Raw genomic sequence first — 5,839 nt, 5'->3', positions numbered from 1 at the left:
AATTTGTAGGAAATAAAACTTATTCTAAAGTCAATAGATTTATTCCTTCTCAAATCCTTTGTAGAATACCCTAAACATGATCATCTGTGTCTATTATTACATGTTCCTTATGTAAAAATGCAGCCTCCCATGAGACAGTATGAGCTCTGTTTCTGAGGAAAGACTGGCAGCTTAGAATCTGGCTGTCTCTCTTCACCTCCCAGTGGGGTACAGAAATCAAGTTTTTATTTTTCTTGACAAGTTGAGTGAATATTGAAACATTTGAAAGGAGTGAGTATTTTAAAAGAGACTACTTAATACATTGGTGACTGATTCTCAAAAGTTGTAGTTATATTCAAGGATGACCAGAGGCAAATAAAGACCTTAAAATAACTTTCAAAACTAAGTCGCTGATTTATCAAATGAAATCCTTTAACAGAAATCTCTAGGAAAAGAGGAAGGAAGAGAGATTTTTTTCTCCCTTATCCCAAGACACATTGCAGGAGGGACCGGAATCATTGCTGAGCTTGTGACGGCATACTAGTGAGGAGATCATTGTGCTTCCACACACATAGAAAGGTGCTGGTAGATCAGGAAAAATGACAGTGTAGAGAGTTTTTAGAGAACCTGCCATAGAACCCAGAGAGCTTTGCCGTGCTGTATGAATACAGAGAGAGGTTTATGGATCCACCAAGGGAGGAAGGAAATAAGGAAACTGGCAGAAACTCCCTGAGATGAATTACACTTACAGTTTAGTGGGTGCAGAATGCAGTTTTGCTATGGACCAGTGGATGCTGTTAAAAGTGGTCTTCCATGTAATGTAAGCCCACTTTCTGCAGCATCAAGTGACAGAATATTCTTGAGTTCACTGCTATCAAGAAGTCCACACTCTAGGGTAATGCTGCAGCAGCAAGAGCACAGGGTGCAGGCCAGCGACCACCTAGAAAGTACACCATTCGGAAACACTACCTAAAAGAGGTCATGGAGGAATTCTCCAAACAGCCCACAAATATTCTATCCCTATGAGAAAGAGCTAGCAATTAAGTTGCTGCTAATCTAGAGGGCATAGATTCCAGATTATTAAAAAAATATACTTATTCAAATAGCATTTTAGGTTTCTTTCAATTTCCTTATTTCCTTCCCCTTTCCCCAGTATTGGAGGAGACAAGAGGGCTAGAGTGAGTGAGAATGTGAATGCAAATCCCAAAATATACCTTGCCTTCCTTTCCTTCTGCTGGGTCCTAATCCCTGAATAAAGCTAAGAAGGAAGGATAAATGTGAGTTTGACAAATCTTTACCTGTTGAATTGAATTGGATTAGATTTTTAATGCCTCAAATGAGATTCTGCTAGTATTTATAAACAGTCTCACATATCATCACTTGATAGGGAAGAAAGATCTTCCATTTGAACATGGTTGGAGAAAAATAAAATTGCATTTTATTCACACTCCTTTAAGCAGTCTATTTAATAAGCCATTTGACTCTGGGTGCCTCTTTGTCAGGTAGTTTGGTATTTACATTTATGATATGTATTTCATTTGATTCCATCTCCCCCTTGGTATCACCACTAGGTGCTAGGATAACCATTTGACCAGAGACCACTGCCTTCATGGGGAGGTGTATCTACTACCTCTTCATCTGGGTGCTGGTTACTGAGGAAACTGGTGGACATCTCCACTGAACATCACTAAACCTTTTCTTCTAGGTTTCCCTATGTTCATGGGGACTTCATGGGACATCAGAGACAAGATGACAGCTGTACACTTTATGGTACACAGTGAGGAAAATCAATTTTCAAACACTTTTAAATTTGATTCATAATTTCATCCTTATCCCTCTGCCCTGATATAATTTATAGAATGCAGTGGGTTTGGGGTTGGGTCAGGAGACCAAACTTGGTGACCCTTATAATGACAAATTGATTCATTCTCTCCTTTGAAGGCTAATGCTTATCATTTTGCATAATTTCTGGTAGCATAACAAATTATCACTGGCAGTTTATTGTCTGATAGTTTCCTTGTGTTAGAAGTTCAAGCATAGCTTAGCTGGGTCCTCTACTCAGGTTCTTGGAAGCCATTAAGGTGTCATCTAGATTGCTATCTCTTTTTAAGGCAGATGGGAAGAAAATCTACTCCCACCCACCTCATTCGCATTCTGGGAAGAATTCCATTCCTTGTGGCTATAAAAGTAAAAGACCTCTTCTGGTTGTCATTGGAAGACTACCTTAGGTCCTAGAGTGTGCTCATAGTCCCTGGTCTAGTGGGCCTCTCCAAGAGCTATTCATGACTGTTTGCTTCTTCAAGGTCAGCAGGAGGATCTCTCCCTCCAGTCTGCTCACATGGAATCTTATCTAAGGTGCCATAAGCATGGAATCTTTTCCATATTCTATTAGTTAGAAGCAAAGCATGTGTCTGCCTATAATCAAGAAAATAGAAACATAAAAAGGTACCATTCACAGGGCAATCTTAGAGGTGTCCATAATATCCTGGTTTCCTCTTCTATCCAATGACTTGTTCGCTTGTGTTCATAAAGTTCTTAAAGCTCAGGCATTTGTGGGTGTTGGAATGCTGAGATATGCCTTATTTCCTCACCTCCACATAAAATTCTTTGGCAATGACTTTGAACTTCACCTTTAAAATGCATCCCATTCCTACCGTTTCACCATCTCCACCTCTATCCTTCTGCTCTGAGTACTAAGAGTTTGTCTGCATCACTCTCATACTGCCTGGTTTCTGTAATTCCACTTTCTTAAAGTTAATTTCCCTCACTGCAACCAGAGTATTTTTTAAAAGGTCTTTAATCATATAATATACTTAATTATAATTTAGAATAAATGGCCCTAACAGATATATACAGAACATACCATCCAACAACAGAATATATGTTCTTCTCAGTAGACACCTACAGCCTACTAAAACTCAATTATGAATGTATAAAATCTTAACAGGATCATGATGAGTATTGAATCAGAAATAAAAGATCTTCCAAAAAGTCCAGAACCAGACAGTTTCACAGCTGAAGTCTACCAGATATTTAAATAAGAAATACTAGTTATTCTCAAACTATTCAAAAAAAAAATAAGTAAAAAGGATACTTACAAAGTCATTTTATGAGGTTAGTGTTATCTGGTAACAAAACCAGGCAAGAACCACAAAACAATACACAAGAAGAATAAATATATATAGGCCAATATCCCTGATTGACATATAGGCAAAATCCTCAATAAAACATCAGCAAACCAAATTCAACAAAATGTCAAAAAATTATTAACTGTGATCAGATGAGATTTAACTCTGGGATACAAGGATGGTTCATCTTATGCTAATCCATAAAAGTAATATAATATACTACATTAAAAAAGGAGAAAGATTATGCAATTATTTCAATACAGGTAGAAAATACATTTGGTAAAACTCTACATATTTCATGTTAAAAACTCAACTGATCATGTTCTGATCAGGTTCAGAGGGAATGTACCTCAACACAATGACAGCAATACATGACAAACCCAAAATAAACATAATTTTCAGTAACAAGAAATTGAAAGACATCTCTCAAAGACCAGGAAAAAATCAACAAAGCCCACTTTCACCACTTCTTTTCAAAATAGTAGAGGTTCTAGTCAATGCATTTAGGAAGGAGAAAGAAATAAAAGTCATCCTAAAAGAGAAGTAATAAAATTATCTATTTACTGATGACATTATATGAGGAAAACCCTAAATCCCCACCAAAAGCTATTAGAACTGATAGAAGAATGCAGTAAATTTGCAGGGTATAACATCAACACCAAAAAGCAGTAACATTTTGATATATTAATAGTGAAATATCTGAAATAAAAAAGAAAACAATCTACTTTGTAATAGCAACAACAATAATAAATAATTAGGTATAAACTTCTCCATAGAGATAAAGACTTATGTACTGAAAACTGATGAAAAAAATAAAGACTGAAGAAAACAAATGGAGAACTATCCTGTCTTGGATTGGAAGAATATTGTGAAAATGTCCATACTGCCCAAAATGATCTATAGAATCAATACAATCTACATGTGAAAGACATATAAAATATTATATATAAAAATTGATATATCAAAGACATAAAATCTAAAACTATAAAACATCTCAAAGAAAACATAAGGGAAAAGCTTTGGGCAATGATCTTTGGATATAACCCTGAAAGCACAGGCAACAGTACGGACAAACAAATGGAAAGATATCAAACTAATAAGCCTCTTCACAGCAAAGAAAATAAGAGAAAACTCACAGGATGAGAGAAAATACTTGCAAAAATACCTGCTAAGGGCTTGATATCTAAAACATAAGGACCTCCACTCAATAGTAAGAAACAAACCAATTAACATGGACCAAGAAGCTGAACAGATATTTCTCAAAAGAAGACATACAAACCAATAGGTACATTAAAAAAAGCTCAACATCATTAACCACTAGGGAAGTCAAGTGAAAATCACAATGAGGTACCATCTTAGACCTGTTAGAATGGCTTTATGAAAAAAATGAAAGATAATCACATGTAGAAGATGGAAAGGGAATACAGATGCTTTGTTAATGGAATGTAAATTCATGTAGCCATTATGGAAAATAATATGGTGGTTTCTTAAACTAACAACGGAACCACCATAGGATCTAATAATCCCTCTTCTGGTTATATATCTGTTATGATTTGAATGTGAGGTATCCCTCAATAGCTCACATGAGAGACAATATAAGAAGGTTCAGAGGAGAAATGATTGGGTTATAAGAGCCTTAATCCATCAGTGAATTAATCCCCCAAAGGGATTAACTGAGTGATAATTGAAGTGGTAGGGTGTGACTGGAAGAGGTGGGAATTGGGTATGGCTTTGGAGTATCTATTTGTATCTGGCAAGTGGAGACCTTTTTTTGCTCACTGATCATCATGTGAGCTGCTTCCCGCTACCACATCTTCTGTCATGATCCTGCCTTACATCAAGCCCAGAGGAATAGAATGTGCTGTCTATGGATTGAGATCTCTGAAACTATAAGCCCTCAAATAAACTTTTCTTCCATAAAATTGTTCTGGTCAGATATTTTAGTCATACCAGTGAAAAAGATGACTAAAACAATATCCAAAGGAACTAAAACATGCAAGAGAATATCTGCATTCCCATGCCATTGAAGCTTTTATCATAATAGCCAGTATAAGGAAAATATCTATGTGTCCATCAACAGATGAATAGATCAAGAAAATGTGGTATATATAACCAAGGAATGCTTTTCAACCTGAGTAAAATGAGGAAATCCTATCATTTGTGAAAACACTAGTTAACTGGAAATTTAGGACCAGAAAATAAAACAAGCCAGGAACAGAAAAATAAATAGTGCAATATCTCACTCCTATGTGGAATCCAATAAAGTTGAACTCATAAAAGTAAAAGCAGAACAATGGTTATCAGCACCAGGGGGTTGGAGCAAAAGGGAACGGGGAGTTTTTGATCAAAGTGTGCCAATTTTCAGGTATGCATGTAGAATAGATATTAAGATCTATTGCATAGCAGTATGACTATAGTAGATAATAATATATATTTCAAAATAACCAAGTAAATTTCAAATGTCCAGCCATAAAAAACTATAGGTATCTGAGGTTATGTATATGCTAATTGACTTGATTTAGCCATGACACAATGTACAAATATACCAAAATATCTTATCGTACCCCAAATCAACATACAATGATTTGTCCACCAAAAATATTTTTTTTAAAAAAAAGACAAAACAATGTTGTACAATTGTCTGCAGTTCATGGTAAGCGCACTACCCTGGGTTGAAAGGGTCAGCTAAGAAAGAGCATTACTGAGGTTCCAGGGCCACCCGTTAATAGGAA

The sequence above is a fragment of the Sciurus vulgaris genome, assembly GCF_902686455.1.
Source record: "Sciurus vulgaris genome assembly, chromosome: 2".
Taxonomy (NCBI): Eukaryota; Metazoa; Chordata; class Mammalia; order Rodentia; family Sciuridae; genus Sciurus; species Sciurus vulgaris.
Note: the sequence above shows the minus strand (reverse complement) of the source record.